Source organism: Mus musculus, chromosome 11 (assembly GCF_000001635.26).
Source record: "Mus musculus strain C57BL/6J chromosome 11, GRCm38.p6 C57BL/6J".
In the NCBI taxonomy this organism is placed as follows: domain Eukaryota; kingdom Metazoa; phylum Chordata; class Mammalia; order Rodentia; family Muridae; genus Mus; species Mus musculus.
The window spans coordinates 104,556,621-104,574,120 of NC_000077.6; the positions used below are offsets into that span (position 1 = coordinate 104,556,621).

General features: G+C 45.7%; 1 protein-coding gene, 1 long non-coding RNA gene and 3 pseudogenes across 6 annotated transcripts in view; 2 read left to right on the top strand and 3 right to left on the bottom strand.

Annotated features, from left to right (window-relative positions):
- Positions 1-17,500, top strand: part of Myl4 (myosin, light polypeptide 4) — a 41,199-nt gene that overhangs the window by 10,604 nt on the left and 13,095 nt on the right. Inside the window, exon 2 of one of the 5 annotated variants that reach the window (NM_010858.5) lies at positions 4,934-4,955. The exons of the other annotated variants lie outside the window; for them this stretch is intronic. The gene's annotated coding sequence lies outside the window, so the exon portion shown is untranslated. The remainder of the gene's footprint in view (positions 1-4,933; positions 4,956-17,500) is intronic. 5 annotated transcript variants of the gene reach the window in all.
- Positions 169-5,578, bottom strand: Gm11665 (predicted gene 11665). The gene is made up of 6 exons (NR_130177.1): positions 5,451-5,578; positions 4,953-5,107; positions 2,235-2,411; positions 1,911-2,000; positions 1,035-1,397; positions 169-330 (listed from the first exon to the last, which is right to left on the bottom strand). It is a non-coding gene; the product is annotated as a predicted gene 11665 (long non-coding RNA).
- On the bottom strand, positions 8,929-10,094 carry Gm11661 (predicted gene 11661; annotated as a pseudogene).
- Gm11663 lies at positions 14,344-15,016 on the bottom strand (annotated as a pseudogene).
- The window catches only part of Gm7020 (predicted gene 7020), a 2,133-nt pseudogene continuing 1,554 nt past the window's right edge, over positions 16,922-17,500 (top strand).

The following is a 17,500-nucleotide window of genomic DNA, read 5'->3' on the forward strand; positions in this document are numbered from 1 at the left end:
TGGGACTTGCACACCATACTTGAAATGTTTCCTAATCCAATTGCTGACAATGGCAATGTACTTTAAGGAGACCCCCTTAGTGGTTTGGGGCCTCTACTCAGGGGAGGCCAGGATTCCTGATTAACTCTGCAGAAAAGAATTTCAAGGCAGGTCATGGTGATGTGAAGTCATTGAGTTTGCTTTATTGATTGGGAGAAAGTATATAGACGCTCAAGGGGAGCAGAGGGTCCCCATCAGGAGAGTAGTGCAGCTAAGTGTCTCGGCATCATCTGTGAAAGTGGTCCCGGGGGTTTTGGAGTTGTCTTGTTTTAAGGAGGTGATGATCTACATCTGAAGGAGAAGGGAAACCATGTTGATCTACTTCTTGTCATGGCAAAAGAATTTAGGGTTGGGGGTTCATGATAGCTCGATCTTGAATTAATGGGAATCCTTGCACATCTGCAGAGTTAGACCTACTGATACTAGATTGGACGAAGAACATTACACTGTGAAAACATAGCAAGACAAAGGGTGTGGGCCCTGGGAGAGTTAGTAATGCAAGATTGACAGGGAGGTAAGGGCTAGCTGGGTGGTATGTTGGTTAGCTTTTGTCAACTTGACCCTGACTGGAGTCATCTGGGAAGAGGGAACCTCGTAAAGAAAATGTCTCCATCACGTTCGTTGTCTTATAGACAAGTCTGTGGGGCATTCTCCTGATTCATGATTTACGTGAGAGGGCCCCACCCATTGTGGGTAGTGCTATCCTTGGACAGGACATCCTGCGTTGTTTTAAAGGCAAGCTGAGGGCTGGAGAGGTGGCTCACTGGTTAAGAGCACTGACTGCTCTTTTGAAGGTCCTGAGTTCAATTCCCAGCAACCACATGGTGGCTCACAACCATCTGTAGTGAGATCTACACCCTCTTCTGGTGTCTGTGTCTGAAGACAGCTACAGTGCACTTATTTATAATAATAAATAAATCTTAAAAAAAAAAAAAGAAAAGAGTCAGGCTGAGTGAGCCGTGAGGAGAAAAGCAGAAAGCAGCACGGTGGCGTACCTCCGAGGTCTTTGATGCAGTTCCTCCCTCCAGGTTCCTGCCCTGCCTGAGGTTCTTCCTTGGCTTCCATCAGTGATGGACTGTGATCTGCAAGCCAAGTAAACTCTCTCTTCCCCAAGTTGATTTTGGTCTTTTAAACAAATATGTTTATTTATGACTTGTCATGCATCATATGCTTGCCTGGTGCCCATGACAGGCAGAAGAGGAGGTGGAGCGTCTGGGACTAGAGTTAAGGATGGTGGTGAGTCTCAATGTGGATGCAGGGTATTGGACCCAGATCATCTGGAAGAACAGCCAGTGCTCTCAACCGCCAAGCCATTTCTCCAAACACCTTAGTTATGGCCTTTCTCAGGGCAACAGAAGCTAAAGTAGAAAAGGTAGATAGATAATCTTTCTCCTGGCATGGGGGTGGGGGTGGGGGTGCTTTTTATGTGAGATTTTCATCCCCTGTTTCTAGGAGTGAAAAGGAAAGTCCAGGGCCCAAGAGTGTAGCTCAGGGGTAGAGCAGTTGAGCCCTGGATCCCATCCCTACCACCACAAAAAAATCAAAATCAAAAGGAAGGTCAGAGCGTCCTTCTTGCATCTGCTGTTTTTCAAGTGCCTTTCGTTAAAAATAACCAGTGTGTCAAGGCAGCATATTTGATTCTCTCCACCCCTCCGTCTAGTTACAAATATAACTTCTCATTTCTTCCTGCTTCTAGTCTTCCCTATATCCCAAAATAAGTCTGATCGTCTCTGAAACCTCCCCCCCCCCCCACCAATTAAGGATTTCCTGTCTTCCCCACCACAGAAGTATCTTCCAAATGCCTTCCCTTCCTTCCTTCCTTTCCCAGGTCTGGTCCCACCTGTTGGTTCAGCCTTGTTTACCTTTCTCACCTTTACAAGCAGCATCTCTGCTGTGTAGAACATCTCCATCTGTCACCCTCAGTGGCTTCAAGTGTCTTTTCTTCTCTCCTAGGACCCTCCCTGTTTGTTTGAGATGGGGTCTCAGGGCCTCACCTCCTCTCCTCCTCCCCTCTCCTCTCCCCTCCCCTCTCTCCTCTCCCCTCCTCCCTCTCCTCTCCCCTCCCCATTCCCTTCTCCCCTCCCCTCCCCTCCCCTCCCCTCCCCTCCTCCCTGTGCACCAAGGGAAGGTCATACATGGGCACAGCAAGAAAGCTGCCAGAGAGTCAGCTCTCGAGAGAAGCTGTTTGCTGGCACCTTGACCACAGATGTCTAGCTTGTAAAACTGAGAGAACATAAATTTCTATGCTCTTGCCACACAGTCTGTGGAATTTTATTATAGCAGTCAGATGCAATGACTATTCTATTTAAGTCTTGTGTCGCCCTGTAGGAAGGGCCCAGGCATTCTCCGTGTTGCTCTTTGAAAATCATCAACTGTATAGAAGAAGAAGATAGAAAATATTAAAACAGAATCCTTTATACATGCTACCCTTTCTTCCTAAAATGCTTTCCCTTTATTCTTTTAGCAGTGGGGTTCCATTTGTCTTCTCAGCCTCAATGTCTGTGTGGTCCCCAGAATGCACTCTGTCCTACCTCATCTGAATGATTAGCCCCACCCCACCCCCACTCTCAAAGCAGTGCGATCTTTTCTTTCACACAGACATGGCAATTGTAATTTCTTTCTTTCTTTCTTTCTTTCTTTCTTTCTTTCTTTCTCTCTCTCTCTCTCTCTCTCTCTCTCTCTCTCTCTCTCTCTCTCTCTCTCTTTCTTTTAAAAAACAAAACAAAACAAAACTCTGTTAGCCAGTCATGGTTTTCCTATCACCTTGCCCAGCTGGCGAGACATTAAAGATACACATGTTTGGGAACACCTGCTGGCTAAATGACTTGGATACTTGATTTTAATCTCTGGTGTTCTTTGTCAGCTTCCTTCCTTTTGTTTGTTTGTTGTAAATGTATATTTTATTCTCCTGTTGTAATTGTTGTTTGGAGACTTACTGCCTCTGTCTGTTAACCTAGACCTACTCCTGGAAGCTTCTAGCCTCCGAACAATCGAATCTAGGCCTAGAGTGTTTTCTGCCTCTGAGACTCACTGCTGAATAAGCTCAGCCTTTCCTAGTTCTTTCTGAGGCCTGGCTGGTTCAACTCAGCTGTCCTGGCTCAAAACTTTCCATACTGACTGATTCAAACTAACTTCTTTCAACAAGGCAGAGACAGGAGAATCTGGGACTCACCAGCCAGCCAGTCTGGCCTACGTAGTCAGCTCTAGGCTAATGGAGGGTTGGTTTATTTTTTTATTTTCCCCAAAATCCAAAGTCTCCAGTGGGGGGGGGGGGCTGGAGAAATAGCTCAACCAATTCCCAGTACTCACATGGCAGCTCACAACTGTATAGTGCTTTCTCCTGATGTGCAGATGTACATACAGACCAAATACCCATTTACATGATAAAATACATAAACAAATAAAAATAGAAAGTAGAAAACTCCTGGGGAATGAAGCTCAAGGTTGACCTGTAGCCTCTATATACATGCACACACAAATTCACATTCTTACAGAGTATACTTCACCCTAGAAGGCATCAAGACTAGACTTAACACAGAAATGAGCCAGAATATATATGACCATATCAGCTGTCACCTTTGTATTTAAGTAGATTCAGAATCCGTTTTGGTGGATTTAGCATGATTTATGAGTCTCTGGATTATGGGGAAAAAATGAACCAGACATAGGCTTCAAAGACACAGCCTCTCGTAGGAAGCAAAGGTCCTGAAGGAGAGTGGGAGGAACGTAAGAACCCTTCGAAGGAGTGCGGGCTGTGGGCGCCAGGGCTGTGGGCGCCAGGGTCAGTGCTAGAAACAGAGGAGCTAAGCCTGGTGTGAGATGCATGCGCAGCCTAGGGATGCTGAGGCAGGAGGGAGGATCAGGGCTTCCAGGCCATCCTCCGCCATGCAGTTAGCTCAAGCCCAGAGGCATGACACTGCCTCAAAAAGACAAAAAAAAAGCAAGGCAGAAGGAGAGATCTTGCAATGACATCCTCTCCAGTGACTGCGAATTTTTCATACAAGGATAAATAACACAAAAAGTTAAAAAATCAAATGAAAGCAATGTGGCGCCTGGTATGGGGGATAGTCCAAAACTTCGTCTTGAGTGAAGTGAGCTATGATGTATACTCCTTGACCCAAGGCTTGTGTGGCAAATGCATAGGTCAAGTGTCTATAAGGTTGGCTGGGCCATGGACTGGGCCAGCAGCTAACAGTACTCGCTGCTTACAGTGGACCCACCTTTAACTCCAGTTCCAGGGTATTCAGTGCCCTCGTTTGGCCTCCTTGAACACCACGCATACAAATACACATAAGCAAAACATCCATACACATGAAATGAAAATAAATAAACCTTAAAGAATGGCAGGGACTGGAAGTAAGCTTGTTTGCTTGCCTGAAGTGAGGCCTTGTAAGCTTGGTTAAAATTAAGGTGTTGGGGGGCAGTTGTTGAAAGTTTAAACTCCAGGCTGATGACTCCAAAACAGACTCAGGGTAGCAGTGACCGACTTGGAAAATGAGCTCAGGAGAAAGGAATTCAAGGGAGATGGCGCTAACAGCTGAGGATTTTGTGAATCAGAGGGGAGAAAGCTCAGTGCCTAGAGACACAAGATGACCAGGGAGTCTAGGCCCTTCTGCATTCTCATTTTCTAACACCCTAGCCAGTTTAATCTGGAAAAAAAAGAGATTGGGGATCAAGCCAATTGTGCATTATGAATTTAAAGGTACTATATACATATTATATATTTTACATGTATTTAATGGGAATATATGTTTGTGTGTTAATAAAAAGTATTGAGGAAGATTCTGAAAGCATCCAAGATCTAACCAGAAGGCTGTTTGGTGTGTATAGACTTAGAAGCAAAAATCTAAATTGAGTTATCTTACTGGCCAGCATCTTTTTTTCTTTCCCTCAGACAGTGTCCATATACCTGCCTGGTGAGTAGATGAAAACTCTCTCTATCATTTGTCCATCCATGGTGAGTGATGCTCTGTTCCCAGCGGCTAGGAATCGAAATCAGCCCAGATGTCCATCAACCGAGGAATGGCTTGTAGACATGTGATACGTTGCACAGTGGGATTGTATTCAGCTGTAAAGAAAAATGCAGTTATGAACTCTGCAGGAAGATGGATGGAACTGTAAAAATAGTCTGAATGAGGGAACCCAGGCTTTAAAGACAGACAAGGCATCCTAGCTTCAAAATTTGGGATTTGTATGTTTGAGTTGGAGTTTCTGTAGAGGTTAAGAAGCTAGAAAGGGGTCATGGGCAGGGCTTACAGGAGGGGGGATAGTAGAAAATGTGTGATATAAAAGTAGAGAAGGGAATATTGAAGGTAGAGGGCTGGGGCAGGGATGGGAGTTAGAAAGTAGCAGAGAGGGTGGAGCAGAGGGAGGGTTAGAAACAGAATAGACAAAGCCACACAGAAACCTACTGTGGAAAAGTATCTTTTATTCTCCTGTTTCAATTCTCATTTCAGAGGCTTCCCACCTCCGTCTGCTTCTAGCCTCTATATCATCTAATCTAGGCCTAGAACGCTTTCAGCTTCTGAGACTTACTGCTGAATTCCTTCACCTTTGCTACCTTTTTCTGCTCTTGCTGGCTGATGCAACTCAGCTGTTCTGGCTCAGACTCCTCTCCTAGCTGACTGATTCAATCTGACCTCTCCCTCTCCCCCTCTCTCCTTCTCTCCCTCTCCTGAGTGGCTCTTCTCAAACTAACTCCAGTACTCTTTTCCAATCTTCTGGCTCCTTCTCATTCTCTTGCTTGTTTTATCTTTATCTGTGTCTAGCCCGTTCTCTCTTCAGTCTGTCTCTGTAAAACTCCTGGTAACACTGCCTCCTTCTCCCTCTCTCTGCTGCTCCATTCCCCCTCTCAACTCTACTCCACCAACTCTCCTGATCCCTGTACTGCACTCTCTACCTCCCGTGCTGTCAGTCTCTCCGTTAAGTAGCTTTCCTTTCCTCTCTCTTTTGGTGAGAGTTGGTCATATCCTATTGTGTCAAATCTTACTCTAATTCATCACTTTGTCTGCCACTCAATTAGACATCACTTTCAAACTTCGGTGCTTCTTTCTACAAACTAACTTTACCTTCTCTGTTTGGGATTAAAGATGTGTACTAAGGGCTTGTCTTTATTCCAGCCAAAGGGATTAGATGTGTGTGCTAAGGGCTGAACCACACCCTAACTAGACACAGGTGTGAATATTCAGCAACAAACATACTACCTTATACACTAATTAAAAAAATTTTTTTTAAAACATCTGAATCATCTAGGTGTTCTCAACTTCTTGATGTGGTAACTATTCAATACAGATCCTCATGCTGTGGTGACCTCAACCAGAAAGTTATTTTTGTTGCTAACTTGTAACTATCATTTTGCTACTGTTGTGAACTGTACTGTAACTAACTGTGTTTTCTGGAGGTTTCAGGTGACCCCTGTGAAAGAGTTCTTTGACTCTGGAGGGGTCAAGACCCACAGGTTGAGAACCACTGATCTAGAGCAAGTTCTTTGGATAGATTCTTTGCTTTTTCTTTTGGTAGTTAGGTTCTAGGCACTTTCGTTGAATTCTGGATAAATAGCGGAACAATGGAGTAAACACAGTCACAACTTTATTCTCAGGTAGTCTCATTTAGCCCAGGATAGCTTTGAACTACATTTATAACTGAGGCTGGTGTCAAACTCCTGATCTTTCTGCCTCAACCTCCCAAGTGTTAGGATTACAAGTGCCATCCCACTTATCTTGATATTCAAGTCTTTAGTATTTACCATGGTTGGCTTGAATAGACTTTGTTATTTTCCTGGTGTTACAGATATGCTATTTGGAACCCAGGCACAGTGGGTGGACAAAGCCTGTGATCTCAGCACTTGGGGAGATGGAGACAGGAGGATCAGGGCTTCATGGTCATCCTCAGCTACAAAGACAGTTTGATGCCAGTCAGGGCTACACTACACATTGTCTTATAAAAAGTAAAAACCAGATGGCTTAGTAAGAGTGCTTTCTCTGCAAACATGAGGACTTGACTTTGATCTCTCTAGCACCCACACAAGAAGCTAAACTTGGCTGTGCATGCCTGTAACTACAGCATCGAGTAGTGGAGACAGGCAGATCCCAAGAGAGTTTGCTGGCCAGCCAGTCTAGCCAAAATGGGCAGCCTCTGGTTCAGTGATAAACCCTATCTCAGGGCAAGAAGGAAGAGAGTGACAGAAGACACTTGACATTATGTTCTGGTCCCTGCATGCACTCAACATGCACAAAATGCATGCAGCACACACACACACACACATACACACACACACACACTCAGACAGACAGACAGAGGAACACAGAGAGACATAGAGAAATAGATAAAAAATAAAACTAGGATAGAACAAAAATTCCCCCACAAATGCATAATTTGAATCATTGTGGATGTGCTAGATTTGTTTGTTTGTTTTGGTTTGGTTTGGTTTTTTTTTTTTTTTTTTTTTTTCCAAGACAGGGTTTCTCTGTGTAGTCCTGGCTGTCCTGGAACTCACTCTGTAGACCAGGTTGGCCTCGAACTCAGAAATCCGCCTGCCTCTGCCTCCCGAGTGCTGGGATCAAAGGCGTGCGCCCCCACGCCCGGCATCTCTGCACTATTTAGACTACTTAGTACAATGTAGATCCTGTGTGAATACTATGACAAGATAACATGATCGGGTGAGAAATTTGTATGTTTCAGCCACAATCGATTTTTGTTGTTTGAGAAAGGGGTCTCCAAATGTAGTCTAGGCCTCCAGCTTTTGGCGACCCTCTGTGTTTAGATTTCATGAAATTCATAGTTGGAAAAGTAGGTCCACCTGCCTAAGGTCTCCCAGGAACATTTAGGTGCTGTGCTAACCAAATCAAGTGCTAAGATATACGTGGGAATCGACAAACCTGCCTCACTCACTTTTGGAAAGACTGAATCTTATTTGAAGTACACCGCTTTCAAAACCATACCCATCCAAGCCAGGCGAGACAGACAGACCTAATCCCAGCACTCTCAAGGTAGATCCTGAGTTCAAGGCCAGCGTGGGTCACATGATAAAACCATGTCACAAAAAATGAAATCAACCAAACAAATGAAAACCATCTCTGTCTAAGTTAAGAAACCAATTATTGTGTTAACTCAGAATTAACATGAAATTCATTGGAAAACCTCTGAAAGGAATTTGAAAAACTCATCAATAATTTAGTAAAATGTTTTATATGTTTTTTTAAACCCTCTTAATGTAAACGCGTGTGAGTTCCATGAAGGTTACATGTCTGGTGCATTTGGGGGTATCTGGAAGGTCTAAAGACTTCCCTTTTCCAATGGCAACATTTAAACAAATATTATGCACTGCTCAGGTGAGCAGTGTGAAGTGGGCTCCCTCACACTTTTTGGATCTCACTCCCTTTAAGCACAAGCGTCCTATTCACCAATGCAAAGCTCTTGACTCTTTTTACAGTCCATTGGGAGGATGCCTGTTAGACCAGAGAAGCCCCCTCAAGAGCTAGTTGAGTACATACAACTCTGTGAGCTCCCTTCCTCCCCCTCTCCTCCCTGCCCGATCCCTCCCTTCTTCCCTCCTCTCCTCCTCTCCCTCCCTTCTTCCCTTCCCTCTTCTATTCCCCCCTCCTTTCCCTTCTCCCTTCATCATGTGCAGAACTGTGCCGTCATCCTGGGTAGTCGCTGCGTGTCTTCTGTGTCTCCAGTGAGCTCATGGGCCACCAAGGACCTCTTACATCAGTCAGATGTTATGAAATATCACATGTGATGTGAAAGTTCAGGTTACATCACGAGTTCCAGTGTCAAAGCTACACATACCCAACACGAATGTATCATCTGCATCTGAAACAGTGACAGCACTCGGTGTTGTTCCTGAAATGGTTGAGCTGGAATGTCTGTCTTCTGATATTCCCTCGGAACAGCAGCGTGTCAGACTTCTCCAACCAAGGTCTCACCAGTTACTAAAATGAACACCCGTGTGTTTGGCTTCTGAGTCCTGGATCATTGGAAGAAAAAAATCAGTTCCACCTGCTGGGATTTGATTCCTAGTCATTAAAGCCTGTTTTAAGGTCACACCTTGTCACGAGACAGGACGTGGTACTAGTTCATCTGAAAAGGCAATGAATCATTTTCTGTTCATGTGACTACCGCGTGCTCTAGCAAAGCAACTGCACTAGCGGTCTCAGAACTCTGGTTCCCAGAGGCTCTGCCGTCAATAGCCAGAGACGCTTTCTAGCTGGCTCAATCTTAAAATGTTTTTGCAAAAAAGCGTCCAATACTTTTATAATTTATCCACCAGGGCCACTACAGTTTTATTCTGAGTCCGAGACCTGTTTTACTAGTTTTTAATGCAATTAAAACATGAAATAGATATGTATGAGGTCTTAATTTTTTTTATTGTGTGTGTGTTTTCATGTGCGTAAGCGCTCGCATGCATGCACATGTGGGGCTGGTGTGGGGGTGCACGTTATCATTCCTCAGGCACTATGCAACTTCTTACAAGTATGTATGCATGTATGCATGTATTTTTTGAGACAAAGGCTTTTACTGGCTTGGGATTCACCATGTGTGTAGACTTGGCTGGCGGGCCAGTGAGCCCCATGGGTCCGCCCCTCTCCACCTCTCAGTATTGGGATTGCAAGCACGCTACCCCACACTTTGCTTTCTTTGCTTCACATGCTAAAGATATTTCAGAACTTCCTGGTTCAAGGACCAATTTAGCTCTCATCATCACTTCCAGATTCCTCAGTAACTCTGTCACAGGCGTTCCTTGCTGCAAAGCTTTCCTCGTTTCTTTAGACTTGAAGTCATTAGTTGGCTATGGCTAAGTAGCCATGTTTCTCTATTAGACCAATGACTTCCAGCTCTTCTTTGCGTTTTCATTTTTCTACAGCTTCCAGACACTTTAGTAATTTTTCAGTCTCCACAAAAAGCACTTTCTCTTTATATAGTTTGTGGACTTCTTTCAGTCTTTTTTGGCCAACAGTGGCAAATCTTTCACCAGAAAATCAAAATGTGACAGTCTTAACAGATCCATTGTGAGACCTTCCATTTCTTGGTTTGTGTTTTATATCTGCTAGAGCAGAGACAATACCAACATTTTATTTTCTTTGTGTAGTTGTGCGTGTGTGCATGCACCTGCGTGTTTGGAGGTCAGAGAACAGCTCTGTGGACTCAGTTCTCTCCTCTCTTCTACCCTTGCCTACTCTATCTGGGGCGCATAGCAATAGCTTTCCCAGTAAAGTACAAGGACCAGAATTGGCTCCTTGGCCCTCATGTAAGAGCCAGGTGTGATGGCATGTGTTTTTAACTCCAGTGCTGGGGTGTGGGGGCAGAGACAAGAGGATTCTAGCATCTTACTCGACCTCCAGTTTAGCCAAAATGGCAAGCTCCAGGTTTGGTGAGAGATCTGTCTCAAAAAAGAAAGTGGGGCCAGGTATGGTGGCACATACCCTTAATCCCAGCCCTTTAAGGCCAGCCTGGTCTACAGAGCAAGCTCCAGGACAGCCAGGGCTACACAGAGAAACCCTGTCTTGAAAAACAAAACCAACCAACTAGCCAACCAAACTACCAAATATCAACAAGTAAGAGAAAGTGTAGAGACAGAGACAGAGAGCTGGCTCAGCAATCCTTGTAAAAGTCTCAAGGTCAACTCTCAGTGCCAAAATCAGGTACTCACAACTGCTTGCAATGCTAGCTTTGGGCAGTCTAACTCCTGGCTTCCCTGGGCACCAGCACGCTTGTGGTACACACGAACTTAATCAAGCACACACTCAGACATGCAGACATACACACACACACACACACACACACACACACACACACACACACATGATTCCCCAGGAAAAGTCACAGAACAGCTGTCATTGTTCTATCAACAGCTCCATTTCCAGGGGAGAAAAACCGTGGCATAAAGAAGTTAACTGGTGCTGGGCTACGGTGGGTCACACCGTTAATCTCAGCAGTTGCCAGGTAGAGGTAGGTGCTGTGAGTTCGAGGACTGTATGGTCTACAGAGCAAAATTCAGGGCAGCCAGGGCTACACAGAGAGACTCTGTCTCAGCAACAGCAGCAGCAGCAACAACAGCAAAGCCAAAATCAAAGAAATTAACAGGTCAGCTCACTGAGCTGAGTCAGGGTTTCAACCCAGGTAATCTGGTTCCTGAGTGGGCTTCAGCCTGTTCTGCCAGCTCCTTTATAGGCATGGATTAAAGCGCGGTTGACTGCGGCAGTGCCCTGTGATAACCAGGTTTATGAGACACTGATGAGAAAGAAGGAGCGTGGGTGACAAAGGCAAAGCGTTGGCAGTCAGGACTGTGTGGGCAGCATTCGATGCTAGGCAGGAGAGGCTAGCTATCTCTTTCAGGGCAGGACAGGCCCTGTGCAGATGGTCGGAAGAGAGGAGTGAGTGTTGATGTGTGGTCCAATTGAGGACTGGCGGCAGTTCTTGGTACATTCGTCTCTGAGCTGACATCTGACATACACTGACTGGTGTGAAATTCAATCTTATTTTCAACCCACTGAATTTGAAGTCCTTCCAGTGGGAGCACTTAGGTGGCAGAGTAACCCTGGCTCTCGCACCGCTGGCTGCTTCCACAGAGGTCGAGTTGAGGCTGCCAAATGCCCACTCTCCAGGACCTCTTGCTTTCCTTTCTTACAGTGGCCAATGTGTGCTGAAGGGCGGGTCCCTGTGGGGGCTTAAAATTCAACATCAGTGATCAGAAAGTGGGATCTCTGACTACAGCTACTGGGATCTCTCTCAAAACAGCAGGTTTAGGTAATACGGTTCATCTCTCTGTCTCGACTCGTAACCGCATCCATGGCCCTGTCCCAGAAACCACAGCTCTCTTCCAGGTGCTTCAGGAATACCAAGCACTCTTTTTCTGTGTTTGCTTAGGGAGAGTCAAAAGCATGTAAAGAGCTCTCACCCCATCCCTGCCCTATTTTGGGTTGCCCCATGGCCAGAGATCTCAGACAGTCTAACTTTTCTTCTGAGGAGGCAGGTTGCCTGGACCTAGGGACTCACAACATGTTTTCTGGGCCAAAATATTCCACAGGCTGTTTTCCAAGCTGCCACCCCTTTCTGCCTCCTCTGTCTGTCCGAATTCTTAAACCTACACATCACAGTCCTTTTAGCCACCTGATGCTGTCCCTCGGTTCTCTCTCTCTCTCTCTCTCTCTCTCTCTCTCTCTCTCTCTCTTAGAGTTCCTCTGAGGAAACTGGAGAAGCCTGGCTTCCTCTGCCTGGAGAATCCATGGGAAATGAAGATCTCTTGCTGGGATGGTTTGCCTACCTCGCATACCATTTCTTACAAATCTCACAGTTGCTTGAGATGTTAAAAGGTTATAACCCTGTACTGGAAATAGTCAAAACAGGCTTCAGATATACCACGGGTCTACTCCAGAAAGCCTTGTAGACCTAGTGGTCTATTTCTCTCTAGATTTCTATTTTTAATATTTATTTGTATCATTTTAAATTATGTGTAGGTGTGTGTGTCTGTTTGGACTACGTGCCGTTGAGTGCTGGTACCTAGGGGGCCAGCAGCATTGGATTCCCTGGACTCAGAGTCATAAACAGTCGTGAGCCTCTTGACGTGAGTTCTGAGAACCAAACTTCGGACCTCTGAAAGAGCAACAGCTGCTCTTAACTGCAGAGTCATCTCTCCAGCCCCTCTGGATTATTTGTTTATTCACTTTTATGGTTCTGGGGACAGAAGTTAGGGCTTCATAAATGCTAGACAGGTGCTCTACCTCCGAGCCACATCCCTGCCCATCCCTCTGTCTTTTGAGGACCATGTTACTACATTTCTTTCTAGAAGAGCAAGAATGACTGGTGTTTAAACTTGTCGGCAGGTGAAAGCATTTCATTCATTAGTAATGTAAAGTCTTTAAAATAGCTGACCTATTTCTTTGAAAACGGTTGTGAGAACCTGAGTATGTAAATCACAGGAAGATGGATGGCTCATTGGGTAAAGTGCCTGGAGGGTGTGGTGGTTTGAATGAGAGTGGACCTCATAGGCTCATATATCTGAATGCTTAGCCACTAGTGAGTTGAACTGTTTGAAAGGATTAGAAGGATCAGGAGGTGTGGTTTTGTTGGAGGAAGTGTGTCACTCAGGGTGGGCTTTGGGGTTTCAAAAATACATGCCAGCCTTACTGTCTCCTCTCCATACTTCCTGTACTGCTCCAGCACCATGCATGCCACCAAGCTCCCTGAAGTGACGACAATGGATTAAGCCTCTGAAACTGTAAGCAAGCCCCCAACTTTATTTCTTCATAGCAATAGAACAGTGGCTAAGACACAGGGCAAGAATGAGGATCTGAATTTGGATACCTTCCTGCCTCCTCTACCACATCTGTAACCCCAGTCCTGGGCGTGGTATGGTTTGGAGACAGGATGATCTCCAGAGTTCCATGGCCAGTCAGTCTGGCCAATCAGTGAGCTCCAGGTTCAGGGAGAAACCCTCCCTCAAAATATAAGGTAGAGAATGATAGAGGAAGACATTAGGCATTGACTTCTGGTTTTCTCAGGTGACACACACAGAATGAATGAATGAATGAATGAATGAATACACACACATATAGGATATGTGCACTTACACTCTGTGTAAATAGGGTTCTTGCCTATAGTCTTAGTACTTTAAAGTCTGAGACAGGAGGATTACCATGAGTCTGAGGTCAGCCTGGGTTACATTATGAGTTCTAGGCTAGCCTAGTCTACATTGTGAGACTCTGTCTCAAAACAAAACAAAACAAAACAAAAACAAAAACAAGAAAAAGAAAAATCAACCAAACAAAAAATACTGAGAAGTGAAGTGACTCAGCATTTTTTTTAACTCTTTCACAATAGATTTTATTGGTCGAGGAGCAGAGTACAGACATTCCAATTCTTATCACACGTACCCAAAAAGAGCCATATACTGTGTTCACGTACCCAAACTCTGAAGTCACATTGTGTTCATGTACACAAATGAAGAGCTACGTATTGTTTTTCTTTGAACTTATTCCAGTGATGTTCCAGCCTCAAACTCGGCAAGTTCCCCTAAGACCTCTCATAACTACCAATGCCTGTAATCCTCAGTCCCACCAATCACAATGTTACGCCACACACAGAACAGACTCAGGACTTCCACCTTTCACAGCACATTATCACGACTGTTAGGAAGATGGACTGCCACGACCACAGACATCACAGTTCTGACAGGGCAAGGGCCAAGGACTGGCTTTCTTACAAAATGGTTCTACTAGAAACACGGGACCAGATAGAACTGAAAATATTCCAGACACGAATGCACGACTGAGACGCCAAATTGCCATTTAGTATGCTTTGTACTATAGGATATAAAACTAGCCCCATCTACGGAATGTTATGGTGACCCCCGAGACAGTCACAGCCTCTCCTGATTCAGTATCCTGCTATTTTCTGATTGTACCAAAAAATAAACAACCAGCAAATGATTTAACCTCTTTAAAAAAACCATTTACACTTAAAAAATGGGATGAGGTGGGATCCCCTCACCTTTTAAAAATGTTTCTAGAGCTACTAAAAATCTCGCATTTACAAAATAGTTGATAAAAAATATTCCTCTGGATTGTACAAGAAGGGAGGCGGGCCCACTGACAGACGTGATGGATGCTTAGTCGGACTTAGCGTCTTTCTCTTCTTCAGAGGCTGGACTCTGGTTTTCCGGCTCCATTTTCTGCAGGCAGCTCTGTGGTTTGCTGGTCAGTCACCTCAGCCTGTTTGCCCTTCGCTCCCCTCTTCCCTTTTATCTGCACTTTTTTGTCTGATGCTTTATCCTTTCCCGCGGCCTTTTTTCGGCTTCGCGTCCACCTTGGCAGGGGCGGGCTTGGCCGACAGCCTGGGGGAGCGGCGCTTGGGCTCCGCCTTGGCCGCTCCATCCGCACTAACCTTCCTCTTGGGCATCGTGGCGGCGCGGGGTGGGAGACGCGTGCGTCGTCGGATCTGTCACCGAGGAGCACTGCCAAGCTGCCGCCGCCACCACCACGCGAACTGGAACTGCTCGTGACTCAGCATTTAAGAGCACTTGCTGCTCTTACAGTGGACCTGAGATCAGTTCCTAACACCCATGTGAGGCAGCTCATAACTACCTGTAGCTCTAGTTCCAGAACATATAAAGCCATCTTCTGGTCTCCACAAAGATGTGCACATACACACGAACACACACACACACACACACACACACACACACACACAATTTAAAATAAAATCTTTAAAAAGTTTAAAATAAAATAAAAATCCAATAAATAAAAAAATAAAGGATCATATCAAATTAAAGATATAAGGGCCAGGAAGATGGTTCATTAGACAATAGTAATATGCTGCCAAACCTGATGCCCTGAGTTTGATCCCTGGGACCCACATGGTGGAAGAAGAGGACTAATTTCTATAAGTTGTCCTCTGACTTCCATGTATGCCCATGACTTGCTTCTCCCCCTCCCCCGCCAAAATAAATAAACAATTGTAATAACCAAAACAAAACCCAAAGAAACTATAAAACACACAGGATGGAGTGCTGCTTAGAGGGTTGGTGGTAGAGGGAAGCCCCAGATGTGGCCTCTCTATCCCTCAGCGTCAGGAGTGTCCTGGCACTAGGAGTCTGGTGACCGTGCTTTGAGAACTCCAGATCATCCTTCATGTCAGAGGTCAGCTGACTGTGGTCCAGAGAGACGCTGATGGCTGGTGAGTTAGGATGCCAGGCTGCAGTCTTCCAGCTGCGATGTTGATGTGTTTCCAGGCTGCCCAGGGAACTCTCTCGGTGTTGCTCCTTAGGAACACTCCAGGACGCTTGTCCCAGACAGAGGCAGGGAGGCAGAGATGGGATGGGCTGTGGTTTAGATTTTCCTTCCTTACCACCATCCACCTGACTTCAGTCCCAGGGAAGTAGGTCAGGGAGAGGACTCGCAGGGAATACAGAAGGATGCAGATCAAAAGTAGGCAAGGGGTTAGGTTTGCAAAATTAGTAATTAATGAATTACTTTGTATCTGTGGGAGTTGGGGAGCATAAATATATGGGAGTCAGAGGACAAGCTGAGGAACTGTGCTGTCCCCTTCCACCCTGGGAATACGGAGGACTGAACTCAATTTGTCAGCCTTGGCAGCAGATGCCTTTTTCTTGGACACTGTCCCAATGGCTTCAAGGGGTCAGGTTTATTGTTTGAGAAGAGCAGGAAGTGAGGGAAGACATGAGAGGAGACTGATTTAGACTGAGGCTCAGTCCCCTTTTCCTTTCTCGGTTTCCTTTGAAGGCTTCTTTGCCCTCCAGCAGGCAGGCTATGGGAAGGGACAGTGTGGTATAAGATGGGTTTAGCCAGGTATGCACCAGCAGCTGGAGAAACTCAAAGACCTCTCTGTGCCTTAGAGTCTTCACCAGTAAGTCTGTACAGCACAAGGTGATCTTAGCCCAAGGGCACTTTAGGCTTTAATAGCAATGATCTGGGGTTGGGTTTAGGAACTGGGGGAAGGCAGATGTTTGGCTCCAGGGTGCCAGAATTGTGGGCTTAGGTGCTCAGTGGGCCAGTCTGTTGTTTGAGGCAGAATCTCATTGTGTGGCCCAGGTCAGAAATCTCAGTCAACTCTTGAGCGCTGAGCTATAGACATGTTCTACTACTCCCAACCAGCAATCTTATTTTATTTGCTTATGTAGCCAAGGCTGGCCTCAGGCATACTACATAGCAGAGGATGACCTCCAAGTTCTGATTGCCCGGCCCCCACTTCCTGCGAGCTGGGATCCTAAGCATTCGGCACACGACGTCTGGTTTTATGTGGTCCTGGGGGTATTACCAGGGCTGTGTGCATGTTAGGCATGCACTCTAACAACTGGGCTACATCCCCTGCCCACACAGTCTTGCTCTGGAGGTGAAGAAATGGCTTAAAAAGTCAAAATGGGGTGACATGGGCTGGAAGATGGCGTCTCCCACAGACGGGACGGATTTGGAAGCATCTTTGCTAAGTTTTGAGAAACTTGACTGTGCCTCACCAGATCTCTGGCCAGAACAGTTACCAGGTGTCGCTGAATTTGCAGCTTCTTTCAAAAGTCCCATCACAAGCTCTCCACCGAAATGGATGGCTGAAATAGAGCGTGATGACATTGATATGTTGAAAGAACTGGGGAGCCTCACCACAGCTAACCTGATGGAGAAGGTACGAGGCCTACAGAACCTGGCCTACCAGCTGGGGCTGGATGAGTCCAGAGAGATGACAAGGGGAAAATTCTTGAACATTCTAGAAAAGCCCAAGAAGTAGCAACTGCTCATGGACTGGTGTCCTGAAGACTGTAACCAAGCTTCCTTCTAAATACGACCCTGATGCCCACCTCGTGCTCTCTTGGGAAAAGCCTGGAGGCTGAGCTTCAGGACTGCCCTCCTCCCCTGCCCCAGCACCCTGCACCTCTGAGGATATTCGGTATCAAGAGGAGAGATTGTTGTAACCAAGGAGCATTGCTGTTTACTGAGTCGGCTTCGTAGCT